General features: G+C 37.8%; 1 protein-coding gene across 7 annotated transcripts in view; it reads left to right on the top strand.

Annotated features, from left to right (window-relative positions):
* The window catches only part of ADIPOR2 (adiponectin receptor 2), a 125938-nt gene that overhangs the window by 5772 nt on the left and 101461 nt on the right, over window positions 1-18705 (top strand). The window contains exon 1 of one of the 7 annotated variants that reach the window (XM_008535139.2): window positions 10317-10471. The exons of 5 other annotated variants lie outside the window; for them this stretch is intronic. The gene's annotated coding sequence lies outside the window, so the exon portion shown is untranslated. Of the gene's footprint in view, window positions 1-10316; window positions 10472-17199; window positions 17462-18705 lie in introns of those variants that run through there. One more of the 7 variants, XM_070620361.1, reaches the window with a different exon arrangement.

Here is an 18705-nt window from a genome sequence, read left to right as displayed (position 1 = left end):
TACAATTGTTGCACACTAATGACTGACTCTTTAGGGTAACTTTCTAAGAATCTAATTACTGGGTTGAAGGAAATACATGTTTTTCATTTTGATGTATATTACCAGCCTGCCGTCCGGAAAGGTCACAGCAATATAAACTCTGACCAGAAAAGTGGCGGTCTACCTTCTCCATGCTATTGCTGACTTTTTTTAAAATCTTTGTTTATCTGATTGATACTTAAACATTTCTTGCAGTGTATTCTCTCTCACTGGGAGATGTGCTTTGTTTTGATAACATTCTTTTGAAGTTGATTTAGAATTACTCTGGGAGGGCATACATTCTGTAGTTGTTCTTTCTAGTATTCCCTTAAGACAGAGCTGCTACCTGGTCCTTGAAAGCAGTATGATTTTGCCTCCTCTGTTAAAAGAATCTGGGTGACTGCCCAGTAGAATGTATTATTTCTTGAGAGTAAGGGGCATACAGCTTTCTTCATATCTAATAGCAATCCTGGTATATAGCAGCTGGTGAGTAGTAAATGGTCTTTTCAAAACCTAAATTGGATTGTGTTCTTTTGGGCATATTGTTGAGTGAGGTGCTTTAACTTTGTTAAAAATAACCTTTCCAGGGGTCGGCCCCGTGGCTGAGTGGTTAAGTTTGCATGCTCCGCTTTGGCAGCCCTGGGTTTTGGGGATTTGGATCCTGGGCACGGACATGCACTGCTCATCAAGCCATGCTGAGGCGGCATCCCACATAGCACAGCCAGAAGGACCTACAACTGGAACATACAGCTATGTACTGAGGGGCTTTGGGGAGAAGAAGAAGGAAAAAAAAGATTGGCACCAGATGTTAGCTCTGGTGCCAATCTTAAAAAAGAAAAGCCTTTTCAAAGTCTTTGTGAAATATAAACTTGAAAAATTGCAGCATAAAATGGCCACCTTGGTGTATGTTCTCTTTATTTATTTATTTATTTTTAAGATTTTATTGTTCCTTTTCCATGTCTGTGCCCAGGATTGGAACCGGCGAAACCCTGGGCCGCCGAAGCAGAGTGTGCAAACTTAACCACTCGGCCACGGGGCTGGCCCCCTCTTTATTTCTAAAATGAGATAAATAAGACTGATCAATAACTTAGGACCTGTTTGTGAGGAATAATTAACCTGACCTATTTAATAAGTACATTTGGTATTTAGTTTTAGAAGTTAAGGAGTAGATTAAATAGAGGATTTGTTTCATATAACCCTTGGTTTGGAATTTTCTGTTTTGGAATATACCATGTGTTAGAGGGAATGTATGCTGCCTAAATGATACTATAGCTTGTCTTACTTAAACACTGTAAGGATCCAGACAGAAGGAAAAGGGAAGGTAAATTCTGGAAACTGCCAGAATATCATCAGGCATGGGGAAAATACCTGTGGGAAGGGACACTTCAAGTTTTTTAATGGAAAACCGCAGAAAAATAGAATTTTCTTTATAGCTGACTTGTATAGTTATGTTTTTTATTGGACTTCTGTATTTTCCACAATAGCCATGAACTGGAAAACAGAGCATACCAAGCATATGGTTGTGAAGAGAGAATTAATTAGCTTATTAAATTTTGGCCATCTAGGCCTTTTCTTTTGTATGATTTTTTTGTTAGTATATTAGCTAATTATTTTTCACTGGCAGCTTATTCATTTTAATCCCATATGTCCTGAAATTTTAGTTTAGTGAACATGTATGCTTAGTTGTACGTGTACGCCCATGCTTTGGTCAGGGAAGGAGTAGTGGTGGTGAAAACTCTTCAGCATGGTGGAACAGAAGGGTTATTTTTTATTTTCTTGTAATTTATTTATATCATATTTCATTCCAGAAAGAATTTCTGGTAACTTAAAAGATCCAGAAGTGTAATAAAAAATACATATAAAAGAAAAATGAGGAAAAGGAGGAAGCATGTATTCTGATCCCAGGTGGCAGCAAAGATAAAAAAGAAAATATGGTAAAATACATAGCATTAAACTGGAAGGAGGAACTAGACCAATTTTTCATGGACGAATCTCTTGACAGATTTTAAGGAACTATTTAAATTGGGCATTATATAAAAGTTTTTTTGGTCAGAGGCCCTAGTTAAAAGATAAGGACTAAACATTGATGTTTCAAATCAGTGAAAGAAATTTTGTATAGAGGTTGGTTTGAATATAGGCTGCAGGTGTGTGTTTTATTTGGCTAACATATTTTTATTTTCCTTCAAATATTGTAAACATACAGGAGAATACACAGACCAGTATAATTAACATTCATGCATCCACCATACAACCATATCAAATCTTAACATTTTCTTGTACTTCCCTTTTTTCTTTAGAAAAATATTTCACATACAGTTGAAGTACCTTCTTAGATTACGTTTTGGTTTCTTCCCAAAAGTAACAGTTGTCCTGAATTTGGTGTTGTCATTCCTAATACCTGTTTTTATGTAGTTACTGTATAGAAATGCATTAGTAAAACAAGTCATAATATTGCTTTGCATGTTTTCAAACTTCATGTAAAGGATATTCTACCTATTCTGTAACTTGTTTTTCATGAAGCATATTTTTTAGATTCATATGAAATTGCTAATATTTTACCTTTTTTTTTTTGTGAGGAAGATTAGCCCTAAACTAACATCTATGCTAATCTGCCTCTATTTTATGTGGGATGCTGCCACAGCATGCCTTGACGAGTGGTGCTAGGTCGGCACCTGGGATCTGAACCTGCAAACCTTGGGCTCCCGAAGTGGAATGTGGGAACTTAACGACTATGACGCTGGTCCGGCCCCTATTTTACCATTTTGACCTAGCAAAAGGGTAGTTTCTTATGGTTTCAACCTAATTATAGTCATCACTTTTATCAGCTGTATAGTTACATTATTCCATTATATGAATACAGTCAGTTTAAATTTATTTTCATATTGATATTTAGGTTGTTTCCAGTTTTTCCTGTTTTTTTTTTTTATTTTTTTTTTTTAAAGATTTTATTTTTTCCTTTTTCTCCCCAAAGCCCCCCGGTACATAGTTGTGTATTCTTCGTTGTGGGTTCTTCTAGTTGTGGCATGTGGGACGCTGCCTCAGCGTGGTCTGATGAGCAGTGCCATGTCCGCGCCCAGGATTCGAACTAACGAAACACTGGGCCGCCTGCAGCGGAGCGCGCGAACTTAACCACTCGGCCACGGAGCTAGCCCCCCAGTTTTTCCTGTTTTAAAAACAATGCTCATTGAACATTCCTGAGTAGGAATGCTTGTGCACATATTTAAGATCTTTGGCACGTTCTTCAGAGTCCATATTGGGAGCCATTAATGGGTTATGAAATCGCTTTAGAAATTTAAGTAGGTTAGAAAAATATCAGGTTGTATTGCAGGCAGTAAGGACAAAATGTTTTGTGAAATTTTTGTGTGTGTGTGTGTATGTGGTTACTAAGTTTGAAATTAAGTTCTCTGGGATAAATTATCCAGAAGTGGAATTATTGGGTTGGAGGTTATGGAGATTATGAGAATTTTTAACTCTTATCAGATATTGCCAAATCGCTCTCCAAAATTGTGTCACTTTGCATTTTGTAGCATGAGAATTTAAGAGTTTCCTGTTTCCACATCCTTATGATCCATGGTATAGTCAGATTTTTACAATGTTTACAAATCAGATGAGTGTGAAATGATATCACATCATCTTAATTTTTATTATTTTGCGATTAGTTATGTGATTGAGCATCTTTTCAAAACATTACAGGACTGTTCAGGTTTCCATTTCTTGAATTGGCTGTCCACCCCCTCCCCCATTGGGTTGTCTTTTTAAATTGATTTTAGGAGTTTGTTACATATTTTGGTTATGTCTTTTAAGTGAATTGCAAATATTTTCTCCTAGTCTGTGTGGCTTGTCTGTTAACTTTTTATATAGTTTGTTTTGTTGAATAGAAGTGATCATCAAATCTGTTTGCTATTTTCCTCATTGGTTTGTGTCCTTTGTGTCTTATTTAAGAAATCTGTTCCTTGCCCCGAGGTTGTTAAGAGTCTGCCATATTTTTTTATAAAAGTTTTAGAGATTTGTTTTTTTACATTTAGGTCTTGATCCTGCCTGAAAAAATAATTATTATTATTTCTTTAAGATTGGCACCTGAGCTAACATCTGTTGCCAGTCTTTTCTTTTTCTTCTACTTCTTCTCCCCAAAACCCCCCAGTACATAGTTGTATATTCTAGTTGTACGTCCTCTGGCTCTGCTATTTGGGATGCCGCCTCAGCATGGCTTGATGAGTGGTACGAGGAGGTCCATGCCTAGGATCCCAACCGGTGAAACCCTGGGCCACCGAAGCAGAGCGCCTGAACTTAACCACTTGGCCACGGGGCAGACCCCTAAAAAAATTATTTTTTGTATGTTGTGTGAGGCAGAGATCTAATTTAATTTTTTTTGTTTTTTAAAATTGGCACCTGCGCTAACATCTGTTGCCAATCTTTTTTTTTCTTTCTCCTAAACCCCCCCGTACATAGTGTATATTCTAGTTGCAGGTCCTTCTGGTTGTGCTGTGTGGGACACCGTCTCAGCATAGCCTGACGAGCAGAGTTAGGTCTGTGCCCAGGATCCGAACCGGCAAAACCCTGGGCCGCCCAAGCAAAGTGTGTGAAGTTAACCATTCAGCCACGGGCCCGGCTCCTAATTTAATTTTCCGTGTGCATAGCCACTTACCACAGCACTATTTAACAGAGTGTGTTTTAAAACTTGAACTGTAAATCTTTTAAGCAGTTTTTGGTTCAGCACAATAATAGCCATTTTGTCTTTCATCAGGCTGTTCAACATGTTTAAGTCTGTGACTTCTGGGCCAGAATAATCATTTTTTTTTTTTTTTTTTTTTTGCTGAGGAAGATTAGTCCCGAGCTAACATCCGTTGCCAATCTTACTCTTTTTTTTGCTTGAGGAATAGCCCTGAGCTAATATCTGTGCCAGACTTCCTCCACTTTATATGTGGGTTGCCGCCACAGCATGGCTGACAAGTGGTGTAAGTCCACATGCAGGATCCAAACCTGTGAACCCACGCCACGGAAGCAGAGTGCCTGGAACTTAACCACTATGCCACGAGCTGACCCCATGGCCAGAGTAATTTGATTGGTGGATTACTTGATCCAGAAATAGAACCTAGAGGAGTAAATAGATACAGAGCATATTTTGTAGATCTCACCCAAATGTTATTTTTCTCAGCCACTTTTTTAATAGAAGCTGGGTTGCAGACAGTTTGAGGATATACTTTGATGAACAGACAGGTTGCTGTTTTTTTGTGTTGCTGGTTAATAGCCACAGACTTTGGAAACTAGATAAGCAAGTGTTCAGTCTTGATACTTAAAACTTCAGAATACTTACGTGTGTTTAGTCATCCAGTTGCTGTTGTCACAAATATGGTCTGAAGTTTGAGACTTAATTTTGATTTTAGGAGAATTCTTTATATAAAGTTGTCTTAACTTTCTGAAATGTTTGGTAGAAATGTTTCTGAAATGTTTGGTAGAAACATAGTTAACCACTTCCTTGGATCTTCCATCCAGCATTGTGAAAAAACAAACTTATGGGTCCGGCCCCATGGCTGAGTGGTTAAGTTCACCCTTTCTGATTTGGTGGCCCAGGGTTTCGTGGGTTCGGATCCTGGGCATGGACATGGCACTGCTCATGAAGCCATGCTGAGGCAGCGTCCCACATAGCACAACCAGAAGAACCTACAAGTAGGATATACAACTGTGTACTGGGGGGCTAAGGGGAGAAGAAGAAAAAAGAAAAATAAAAGACGATTGGCAAACAGATCTGCTCTGGTGTCAATCTTTAAAAAAAAAACCAAGAAAACCCAAACTTGTGTTCTAGAGGGTATTATGCAGGATGAAATAAGGTCCTGGATGATTACTGTTTACTTATGGAGACAGGTTTTGATTTTGCCTGAAAAGTTGACTCTACAGGACAGATTTGATTTCTGAAATAGTTGGAATAATAGTGTGGTAGTAGAGTACCAGGTGTAGGTAATAGTGTGGTCATAGTGCAGGTAATTTATGGAAGGAGGTCTTTGCGTATTTTGCATATTTTGGTACAGTGTAGATGTGACAACTTACGTATCTTGGCCTTGTCAGGATTTCTCTAACATTCAGGACTATTGTTCCTATAATGTACATTTGCATTTTTGTGTACTGTTCTTTGTTTCAGAAACAATACTAAGGGTTACTGTAGATCTTGGAAATGGAAATGACTGTTGTAATATGGCTGTAAGAATTGTATAAAGACTTTTCTCTTTTAAAAGTGTTTTTTAACCCTGACGATGACCAGTGGCTATAATGCGCTATTTTTGTCTTTCCCTATAAGATGGTGGTAAATTATGGTCTTTGGCATTAGACAGATACTGATTTGAATTCAGGGTTTTCCACTTAAGTTTGTGTCTTTGATGAGTTATTTGATCTCCTTGAGTCTCAGTTTCTTCATCTGTAAAATGGGACCACATTTCTTAAGGCTTGTTGGAGGATTAAATGAGATGATGGGTGAAGGGTCACCTACTTGGCCTGGTTCAAGGTTGGCTTCAGTCAATTTTAACTAACAATTCACTTCCCTTCAAAGAGAGAACATCATGAACCACCTACCTTTGTGGGAGGCAGTGTTGTAGTAATGGAGAGGGCTTATGCTGGGTAGTTCTTAACTTCTCCATTTTGTAACTTGTGTAACCTTGGGGAAAATTATCTAGACAATCTCACCCTCAGTCTTCTCGTTTGTAAATAGAGATAATGTTCTCTATGTAATGGCAGTGTTTTGAAGTTAAATAAGAATATATATAAAAGCTCACGTTATCTGGCACATGATAACTTCTAAATGAGCCTCTAAATTTTTGTGATGGGGCTGGCCTGATTGCATCGTGATTGGTTTCTCACGCTCTGCTTTATCAGCCTGGGGTTTATGGGTTTGGATCCTGGGCGCTGACCTAGCAGCACTCATCAAGTCGTGTGTGGCAGCATGCCACATAACATAGAGGAAGACTGGCAACAAATGGCAGTTCAGGGCGTCTTCCTCACAAAAAAATAAATACACACACACAAAATAAATTTTTGTGGTAATAGGCAATAATATTATGCTTCTGAAGTGGATCTCAAGAAGGATTTTTGGTTGGAGAAACCAGAATGATTATGAATTAGTATGTGTTTACTTTGAGAGCATAAAATTAGGGAATATTCATTGAAGGAGGCTTTTTTAAGGAGGCTACTGTATTTGGCCAAAATAATAATAATATGGTTGATAGCTCATACAGATTTGTAGTTTCCGCAAATTTTCAGGAATCTAGGATTAAGTAAATAAAGTTTAGCATTGTCATTTTTTTTAGCACTTAAAATTAACTTTACTGAACTATAATTTACATACAATAAAATATACTCAATTGTTCAGTTAGATGAATTTTGATAATTTATACACTCAGGTAACCATCGTCCCAGTCAAGATACAAAATTTCTATCATCATCTCCCTTGTGTCTCTTTGCAATCAGTCCACTCACCCCTATCCCACCATAACTGGCCCAAGGAAACTACTGATCTGCATAGATTAATTTTGCTCTTTAGAATTTCATATGAATGTAATCATACAGTATGTATTCTTTAGTGTCTGACTTTTTCTACTGAGTGTAATGTTTTTGAGATTTATCTGTGTTGCTATGTGTACCAGTAGTTTGTTCCTTTTTTTTTTTCGGCCCTGAGCTAACGTCTATGGCAGTCTACCTCTGTTTTGTATGTGGGACTCTGCCATAGCATGGTTTGATGAGCTATGTATAGATCGGTGCCCAGGATCAGAACCAGTGAACGCCTGGCCACCGAAGTGGAGCCTGTGAACTTAACCACTACGCCATTAGGCTGGCCCCTAGTTTGTTCCTTTTTTTTTTTTTTTAAAAGATTTTATTTTTCCCGGGCTGACCTGGTGGCAAAGTGGTTAAGTGCATATATTCCACTTCGGCGGCCCGGGGTTCACTGGTTCGGATCCTGGGGTGGACATGGCACCACTTGGCAAGACATGCTGTGGTAGGCGTCCCACATATAAAGTAGAGGAAGGCGGGCATGGATGTTAGCTCAGGGCTGGTATTCCTCAGCGAAAAGAAGAGGATTGGCAGCAGTTAGCTCAGGGCTAATCTTCCTCAAAAAAAAAAAAAGAGATTTTAGTTTTCCTTTTTCTCCCCAAAGCCCCCTGGTACATAGTTGTGTATTTTAGTTGTGGGTCCTTCTAGTTGTGGCATGTGGGATGCCACTTCAGCATGGCTTGATGAGCGGTGCCATGTCCGTGCCCAGGATCTGAACCGGCAAAACCCTGGGCCACCGAAGTGGGGTGTGCGAACTTAGGGCCAGCCCCTAGTTTGTTCATTTTTATTGCTCAATAGTATTCATTGTGGTGTTGCAACACCACAGTTTGTTTATTCATTTACCTGATGTTTAGGTTTCCAGTTTAGGGCTACTATCATTAAAGCTGTTATGAACATTCATGTAGAAGATTTTTGTGGACTTATCTTTTTATTTTTCTTGAGTAAATTCTTGAGAGTAGAATAGCTTAGTCATATGGTGTCTGTTTGGCAGTTTCTTAAAGAGTTAACAGTTTTTCGAAGTGGTTGCATCAGTTTATCCTCCTGTCATCAGTGTACTAGGCCTCATCAATATTTGACGTTGCGTTGTTAATTTTAGCCGTTCCTTCAGTGTGACGTGGTATCTCATTATGGTTTTAGTTTGCATTTTTTCTGATAGCTGATGTTGAGCTTTTTTTCATGTGCTTATGGGCCATTTATATATCTTTTTATTAGGTGAAGTGTTTGTCCAATTCTTATATCCCTTTAAAAAATTTTTTTTATGTTTAAACAAACATCCTTTATTCTACAGAATAGTTTAAAGTATCATTTTATTCAAGTGATGTTCAAACGTGAAAAACAGTTGCATATGCCACAGCCGTTAATGAAATCATTACATTCAAATGCTTTAACAAGTCGTTCATTGAAACTACATCAATGAGGGGGACAGCATTAAAATTTTTTGCAGTCATTACCAGGTCCAGCCTAACCACGCTTTTGTAAATATTCATCAACAAAAACGTGCCTCAGGAACTCACCCAGTAAATTAAATTTCCATCTTGAAAAGTGTTTTGCTTCCATTAATGGAATCAGCCATGGTACTTTTTTTGATTTGTTTTCCAGAACTTTGGGATATATTGTATGGAAATAATGACAAACTCTGAGTAATTGCTGGTAATTAGACCAAATCTGTTATTCTCATCATATTTCCATTTTGATTACTGTAAAATTGTTTTTCTTATTACTGAGTTGCAAAAGTTCTTTTTATATTCTGGATACAAGTACTTTGTCAAATATGTGTGTTTTGAATATGTTGTTCTATTCTGTGGCTTGTCTGTCATTTTCTTAACAGAATCTTTTGAAGAGCAGACATTTTTTAATTTTGATGAAGCCAGTTTATCACTTTTTGTGCTTTTGTGTCCTAAGAAGTATTTAGCTACCCCAAAGTTGTGAACATTTTCCTATGTGTTTTGTTTTGGAAGTCCTATAATTTTAGATGTTACCTTAGGTCTATGATTTAATTCAAGTTAATTTTTGTGTATGGTGTAAGGTAAAGGTTGAGGTTCGCCCCACCAAACCCCCCCCCCCCCCGCATATGGCTATCCAGTTTTTCTAGACTATCTTTTATTCATTGAATTACTTTGGCACCTTTGTTGAAAATCGGTTGTCCACATATGAGAGGGTCTTTTTCTGTACTCTATTCTGTTACATTGATTTATATGTCTGTCCTTATGCCCATTCTACACTTTCTTAATTACTGTAGATTTATCGTAAGTTTTGATTATTCTGGGTCCTTTCATTTCCATACATTTTAGTGTCAGTGTCAAGTGATTGGTTGTCTAGCATGCAGAAATCCTTTAATAAGTAGTCAGATGGAATTTAATTTGTTCTCATCTAACTTTCTTGGGAAAAAACATGTAAATTAAAAGATTATCACTGAATTTTAATGGGTTATAAATTTGCGTGACTATATATGCCTTATTTTTATTTCTCTAGATTTGAAGCATGAAAGTATGTTTGAGTTTTATGGAAAAAAGCACAATAATGGATATAAATGGAGACGTAGAGATCTTTCAACAAATGAGAAGATATAGTTGTAGAAAAGCAGAGTTAAAAAATTTAAAATGTTAATACTCAATATTAAATATAATATTTTTTGTATGGAAGAAACTAGAAAGTACTTGAGTAATATGACTAGAAAGAGAAATCTTGTTTTCATTGAATGCAGTTTGGCCTACAAGCATATCTGTACCTGCTGAGCTGCTGTACTTCATGTGTGTCCTCAGGTGGTTACCATTTCCCAGCCAGACTGACGCCTGTCCCAGTGCAGGTCTCTCCTCTCCTTTCAGCTGTGCCCTTGATTCTGCTCCACCCGCCCAGAAGATTGTCTCTGTTCTCACACACAGTTTTCTGTTGCTGGGTGCCAAAACATGGTGCAAAGGTGAGGAAAATTGTCCTTTTAGGCTTTGGAGACTTGAGTGTGTGCATTCAGCGTGAAAGAGCTTGTGTAGTGTTGGGTGTGGTGGTCTGAGACAGCAACGTAATTCTGTAATGCTTATAGGCATTTGTCTGCTAAAAGTGGGATGGAATTAAAGGTTGGCTTATTGCCCTTGTAATCATTTTTTTAGATTTATGAAAACGAAATTTTTTATAGTTATTTTTATAGTTATTAATGTGGCAGACTGGAGCTGTTTCAAATTTGGCGTGGGAAAGAATTAATAATGCTTTTGGTCATTGTGTAAGAGATGTTAATATTTGGATTTAAACTTTGATTCTTTCTAATGTGGCTATTCCTAACATTCCTGACTAAAAGGCTAGTGAGTAAAAAATATTACAGTTACAATTGTATTAGAACTACATTGTATAACAACTTTGAAATTTCAAGTTTATACTAGGATCCTGCTGTAAAATTTTTTCTTAACATTGGAATGAATTTCTTAAGAATGTTAATGGGTTTGATGCATCTGAAAGATGTATCTGGCTTTGCCAAATACGGTACTGGGCCTGAATTACATTGTCAGTAGTTATCAAGTTATCTTTTTTCCCCTGAAGATTAATTTTCTTTAAAGTCTCAGCAGTTTTTCTTCCAGCCTCTTTCATAGTATGAGCATTTGCATATGTGTTTTTACCACAAACTGTGTTCACCTGGATAGTATTAGTGGTGAACTTATTTGATTCTTTGCCAAATGGGAGAAGGCTAGCAGGCCTTTTCTTCCTAGAGGATATGTGGAGAAGCTTTCTTTAATTGGTCCCTGACCAAATCCAGCAGGTAAACCTTAAGTAAGCCTTAAGCAGGCAACGTAAGTTGATAAAGTGATAATACTACTATTTTATTTTGACTTTGGAAACAAATACTTAAGCGTAAGCTCAGCTATTGGAAAATAAGAAATAAAGTTAGTTTGAGCTTGAGATGAGTCGACTTGTTGATTATTTGCCTAGCCTACTGTGTAGGAATGGTTGTAAGACTTGGAATTTTTTTCTGTTCTTCGTTGATAAGTATTTGAGTGGAAAGAAAGGCACTTGTTTCTTGGAGTTGTTCGTTTTGGAATTTTTGAACTGTTTAAAGTGTTTTAAACTTTCTGAGTCACTTTTTCTTTTTCTAGGCTACTTAGATTAGGGAGGAGTGTTGCCTTTTTATCCCTTAAAATGTATACCCTCATGGTTAGTGGTTGTCTCTGCTTACGTTATGTTGCTCAGGATGTATGTTTGGGTTTGGTTAAAATTCCACTGAGTTTCTGAAGGCACTAGGGATGAAATAATTTGACTATGTAAGCTTTACTATTCGATTTGTGTGTTAGTATTAGAAGGGAAACAAATTTTTTGTGAAGTGGAACGTATAGTTCGTTGCTGAATCGTCATCAGTCCCTAGTACAATGCCTGGCACAGAATAAATATTTGTTAAATGATTATCTTAATTTTATTACTCTGCCATGCTTGAAACTGACCTTACAGCTTTTGTTTAAGCAAAAATTAAAAATGTTATTTGTGGGACTGGCCTGGTGGCGCAGTGATTAAGTGTGCATGTTCCGCTTGGGCAGTCTTGGGTTCGCCGGTTTGGATCCTGGGTGTGGACATAGCACCACTTGGCAAGGCATGCTGTGGTAGGCATCCTGCATATAAAGTAGAGGAAGATGGACATGGATGTTAGCTCAGGGCCAGTCTTCCTCAGCAAAAAAAAAAAAAAAAAAGGAAAGAAAAAGAAAAAAGAGGATTGGCAGCAGATGTTAGCTCAGGGCTAGTCTTCCTCAAAAAAAAAAAGAAGTAATTTGTAGACTATAGATAAATTTAAAAAAAATCTTCATTTACTGTAATATAGTAATAGGATCATTTTACTTGTACATCTTCTTTTCAGGGAATTGATTTATAACTCATGTGGTTTAAGTTTGGGGCATTTGATTTGATGTGATTTCTGATGTTGAATAATAAAATGTAGGTTTTGTCTGCTTATAGTTTTAAACTGCCATATTACATGTAGCTCTTTCATAAGGGTACTTTGTGATGGTGTAGAGTGACTTATTTTGATGGTATAGAATGACTTACTTTGAACTGAATGCAGTTGGGATATTTCAAGTTCTTGAAAGACAAATTTGTTATACTTTCTGAGATGGCCATATCGCACTTTTGAACTAGCAGTCCTAAAACTTAAAAACCTCAGAGAAAGTTCGGTGTCTCCTTCCAACTTACTGTTTTTTAAAGTCTTAGAACTTGACTGTACTGTTGGGGATGTGACACGACAAATTCAGGTCTTTTGTATTGAGGATTAAAAAAATTTTTTTGGTCATGTTTATGGTATTTGCCAGCTTTTTAAAAAGTCAAATTTATTGTGGTATACTTTACACTTAGTAAATTCACCCTTCTTTAGATGTACAGTTCTGTGAATTTTGACAAACTTTGCTGAAGGATTTTACTGGCCACAGTGGACTTTGATATCTAGTGGAAAGGCCTAAAGTAGCGGCTCAGCAAATAACACTTGGCGTCTTTTTTTTACCACTTTGGAAATCTTTCCAGGAAAATTAGCATTGGGTATTTTCTCATGGCTACAACAGGAGACCAGCAGTGTGGTAGGCTTTCATGGCTTTTCTCCAACTCTGCTTCACATGATGATAAGATTTGCTTGGTTTCTTCTCAGGAGAGTTAGTCAGTGGGGTGGGGCAGTAAGTTAGAACAGGGTCCGTGTCACTTTACTTAGAAACTGGCCTACTTAACGCTAGGAAGAAAAAGTAGTGTAAATAATACAAAGTGTTGCCTATCTTTATATCTTCAAAATAATCTTTAAGAAGTAAACTGATTTGAAATGTTTCTTGTGCTTATAGCAGTTAAGATGTTGTGAACATGAAGACTTGAGAATGCCTGCCTTAAAAATCTACGTGTTGCTTCTTCTCTGTTACACTCTTTCAGTTATCACTTTTGTTTGTTGACATTTTTATGCTCAGAAATGTTGTGAGTGTTTGGGAAGAATTGCAGTTATAATCAGTCGTTTTATTGCTTCTGGTATGCAGCAAGGCTCCATGTTCTTTCCCATTTCTTGACATTTTATTAATATTTTCAGCGTTGTTGTAAAGTACAATGTAGTGTGCTATCAATGTTGAAACTCCTGGTTTTGGCATTTAAGTTCGATCAGGCATTTATTGGAGAACAGCCTTATTGTTCATACAAACATAGACGGTTGTGGATAAAAGCATTGACTTGGGTGTTAGGCAGACTAGGTTGAGTAGGTCGATTAGGTCGCCACTTACTAATATGGTTAACTCAGGCAAGTTATTTATAACCTCTCTGGGTGTTTGGTCATTTCTCAAATGGAGGAAATAGTTGTACCTGTCTTCCAGGATTGTTGTAAGGATTAAAGAGATATCCATGGGAAATGTTTTTTGCATGTAGTAAGCACTCAGTGCATGCTACCTGTTCTCCTCCTCCTCCTCATCGAGCAAAGGTTCTGGAGCTCTTATTTTGCATCCCAAACCGTGCTTGGTGTTGTGGATACAAAAATGGATTCTAAAGAAGACGTCCTGACCCTAAGAAGTTCACAGTTCAGGAGGAGAAGGCAAGCATATAAACAGATAAATGCAGTAAATTTTGACAGGTACTATAATAGAAACATTAATAAATGAGAAGAATAAAGAAGTTAATGTCAGGAGAGTGGGGAGGTCCAGGAAATTAATTTCTGCCCCTGAACTTATTCTTTAAGTGTGAGTAGTAATTCTCCATTAGTTTATCTGGCAAATATTTACTGAATACAACTATTGTGCACCACTCGCTATTTGAGGGGCTTGGAATATAGAAATAAGGAAGACAAATAATGTCTCTTTTCTCAGGAGCTTTTAGTCTAGTGGGAAAAGACCAGTAGTAAAAGAAATACAGGTATCAGGGACAAGAGCTATGAAAGAGATTGAAAGGTGATGTGATAAGGAGTGACTGAGGAGGTGCTTTAGACTGTGTTGTCAGAGAAGGATTCCTTGAGTAGATGACCTTTAAGTTGAGATCTGCATGTGAAGAAGGAGCCAGCCACAGGAAGATCACGAGCATGAGCACTGAGCTTTTGAGCTTTTGAAGTGTTCACAGAGCAGACAGAAGGTCAATGTGGCTATGGAATGTAGTGGGCAAGGGGGAGAGTGGTACACAGTGAGGCCGGAGATAGTGGCTAAGTCATTTAAGGTTTTGTAAGCCGGGGTGAGTGGTTCCTGGGTGTAAAAGAAACCCATTGGAGTGCACTAAGCAAGGGAGTGCCTTTGATAAAGACCACTGTGACTGCTGTGTGAGGAGTGGATTCTGAGGATAAGAGTGGGGGTGAGTGGGTAATAAAGGTGGAGCCAAGGAGACTTTCATAGGTTATTAGAACAGATGAGAGATGGTGGTGGCTTGAAACAGAAAGTAATAGTGGAGAGAAGCGGGCAGATTTGGGCTGTGTTTTGAAGACTGTTTTGAAGAGTGTTTTCAGTAGGACTTGCTGATTGCGTGTGACCAGTGAGAGAAATCCCTGGTGGTAGGTTTTTGTAGTATTCTGGAGTTCAGTGAGCGGTTAGAGCCAGAGGTAAATCTTTGGGAATTATTGACATATATCCAGTGGATTTGGAGTAAGAATTTCATTGGTGACCTTGTTAAGTGTGGTCTCAGTGGGAATAGAAGCTAGAATGTAGAGAGGTACAAGGTGTAAGAGATGGAATGAGAATATGAGGCTGGCGAATGGAGATGGCAGCTCTAGACACTTCTTTGAGAAATTTTCCTGTGAAAAGGGAAGCAGAAAAACGGTTGTATCTACAGGTAAGGCCTTGATTTGAGTCTTGGTTTTACCTGTGCGTAGATGCAGTTAGTGGAGTGTGTTCTAAAGATGTTTTATGTACCTTATACATTCCTCTCTGTAGCGTTGAGGTAGATAATATTTTTCTTCTTGTGATATGAGAGAGCTTAGTCTAGAAAAGTTAAGTGACGGTCTGAGAATTTACAAGGCAATGGAACTGGTATTTGGACTCATGTACTTTGATACCATGTACACTGTACTTTTCATTATACCAAAATACCCCTTAAACTTTTATGACCTTGGTCAAGTCCCATCTACGTTAGAGTTTTTGAAAAGATTGCAAGATGAGAGATGTGAAAGTGTTTATAAGCTGTACGTTGTTGCAGGTTCCTTGGGAGAATCTTTACTTTTCTTGATTTCCTCTTTTGTAAAATGAGAAACTTCAGTAGGTAACAATACAAATCATGTAGTTAATTATGTTATTTAAAACAAAAAAGCTAATTCATTACACTTGTTAGTAAAAGTTATATAGGGGACCGCCCTTGGCAAGATGGTTGGGTTTGTGCACTCTGCTTCGCGGGCCCAGGGTTCGCTCGTTTGGATCCTGGGCATGGATCTAGTCACCGCTCATCAGGCCATGCTGTGGCAGCATCCTGCATAGAAGAGCTAGAATGACTTACAACTAGGATATACAACTATCTTCTAGGCTTTGGGGAGAAGAAAAAAAGTAGTTATACAAACAAAAATTCAGAAATTCAGGAGAAACGTTTATAGGAATACTTTCTGGTGACTAAATAATGGTATATTAGTCTCATAGTTTACGTGGATATGTTGCATCACATGTCACATGGTAATAATTGTAAAGAGTAATTATTTAAAACATTTTAGTAATACGGTATTTAATTCTGAGCTTCTTATACTAGGTAGGATATAAAAGAATTTGGCAGATTCCAGTAAAGACCCCAGGAAATGAGCAGAAATTAGAAAATGTATCCTTTTTGGTCAAGTTAAATGAATAAGAATTATTTAACGTGAATTAGTCAAAGTTGAATTAATAATGATTTGTAGCAAGCCAGTGGATATCACCATTGTCTGTGGATAACTGAACAAAACAGATGATGTCTTTTGACAGATTCACCCTAAATACAATTGATTTCTAGACATTAAGGATTATTAAACATTTGAAGAAGGCCTTGTAGGAGATCCCCACTCCCAGAGAGCTTTAAGTGTAGTGAATGATTTTTATTTGGTAGTATAAAGAATTAAATCCATCAAATATTTCAAAATCATTATGTAATGGGTTCAATTCTTTTTGTTACTTAAAGAAGGCTAAGTATTGTTTATATAGATTTTGTTATTTCCATAGTTTTCCAGTTCATCATATGACTGTGAGCGGGGGCTTTAGCCATTTATAAAAGTTAAATTTATACTTTGCTAATTCTTTTTTATACTGTGGATACCTCCTCTCTTCCAATTTGTGATTGGATTTGATTGCCAACCACCAATGGCAAAGGGAAATGAAGAAATTTAGGATATGATGACATTCAGGTGTCTTTTTAATCCTGTTTGTCATTAGTGTTTGTTGTGATCAGAGACTTGGTAATCTTCAGATGTGATCACCGCTGCTTGAGCTGTGTGGTGCTGGATCTTTGTCTATGCTTTCCTGTTCTACCACCAGCCTCACAGGACATGATTTAAGTTAATTCTTGGTGCTTGGCCTTTATTAGTTTATTCAGTCCTCACAACCACATATGAAGTAGAGATTGTTAACTCTTTTAAAAATTAACTTGCCATCTGCCGTAGACCTTTGAGGTTGTTAAAAATTAGGGTATTAAGCCTTCAAATTCTAAGGGCTTGTGGTGCAGTGTCCCTGTGTATTAGTTGGGACACAGTGAGTAGGGTGTAGAAGTCTAAATTTAGTAGCATCACTTTCTAGTTTTATAATTAGATTATTCAGTGGTAGAGGACAGGCTGCAAAATATGTCCTGTGGTTTTGTTGGCTTCCTCTAAAGTGAAAGTAGCCAATTTCAAAGTGACTTGAAAGTTATATACTGAAATTATTCCAGTGGTCTGTCATTCTACTCTGAAGTATGTGTTTGAAGTTGGTGCCTGGTTAATGAGATTTCTGTTATCAGGTTCATGCTTTTCCTTGATTGGAAACCTGAGTGGTGCAAAATGTTCTACATGGAAGTATCGGTATGTTGTCTCCCTCATTGCCTCTTCTTTCGGACTTCAGTGTGAAGTGGAATATAGTGGATACAAAGCTGAACTACTAATAATGGAATGCGATTATTTTTTAGGATGGAATTTCAACACTGGAACCAGTATTTTCTTTTGAATACTAGCTATTTTTTTTTTCTTTTTTAATAACTATCAAAAGAAGTACTAGATGTATTGTTACCCTGACTGGCTTAAGTCTTTAGAGAACCTTGCTGGAAGATTTTTAACTGGCAAGGAAAGGGGTTGGGCCTCTTAAGGTTAACACTTAAAAAGCTGTGCAGTGATGGGGGAGAGGGGTCCTCTGGGTATTAGAATGTGGTTTCTTGCTGGTTATACAAAATTTATACTTTGTGAACTTTTCTGAATGTATTTTTTACATCAGTAAAAAGTTTACTAGACAAAGAGACAATATAGTACTATGTATATTTTCCTGAGATGTAGTCTTCTTTTTGAGGAAGGTTAGCCCTGAGCTAACATCTGCTGCCAATCCTCCTCTTTTTGCTGAGGAAGACTGGCCCTGAACTAACATCGTGCCCATCTTCCTCTACTTTATATGTGGGATGCCTGCCACAGCATGGCTTGCCAAGGGGCGCCGTGTCTGCACCGAGGATCTGAACCATCGAACCCTGGGCCGCCGAAGCGGAACGTGCGAACTTAACTGCTGCGCCACTGGGCCGTCCCCTAAAGTAAAGGTTTTTATTTGGAGTATTAGGTAGGGGAGGGGGAGCTTATGGCCTTGCTGGTCGGAGCTTTCCCACCAGTCTGTGTTTGGCCTTGAGACTACTTGCAGAGAGGAGGGACCCCGTGAGCTTGCTGGTCAGCAGCTTTCCCACCAGGCTGTAGCTCCTTGGTGGGGAGGAGGAGGAGCTAACAAATCCAGGTGGGTGTCCTTGGCCATTTGTCTCCATGGAGCGTAGTGGATTCTGGAGCCAGGAAGCCAGGGAGTAAGAAGGAATGAGTGCTTTGGTTTTAACCCCGTATATGTTGGGTTTAATGCAGGGAAACTGATATCAGGGCCGGTATCAATATCTTTTTTCTTTATTTTATAAGCTGTGGACTCTATGGGCTCTAACCTGAGCTTGTTTTTGAAATATGTTTCTGTCTCCTTTATTCACCGAATTTTTAATGGTAATTTGACTTTTGAAAGTTTTATTTCTTTTCCTTTATTCTCAAAATAAGGATCAATGAATTGAGCTTTTCTTTGCTGGTATTAACCATTT

This window comes from Equus przewalskii, chromosome 5 (assembly GCF_037783145.1).
Source record: "Equus przewalskii isolate Varuska chromosome 5, EquPr2, whole genome shotgun sequence".
Classification (NCBI taxonomy): domain Eukaryota; kingdom Metazoa; phylum Chordata; class Mammalia; order Perissodactyla; family Equidae; genus Equus; species Equus przewalskii.
This window is presented reverse-complemented; position numbering and strand designations above follow the sequence as displayed.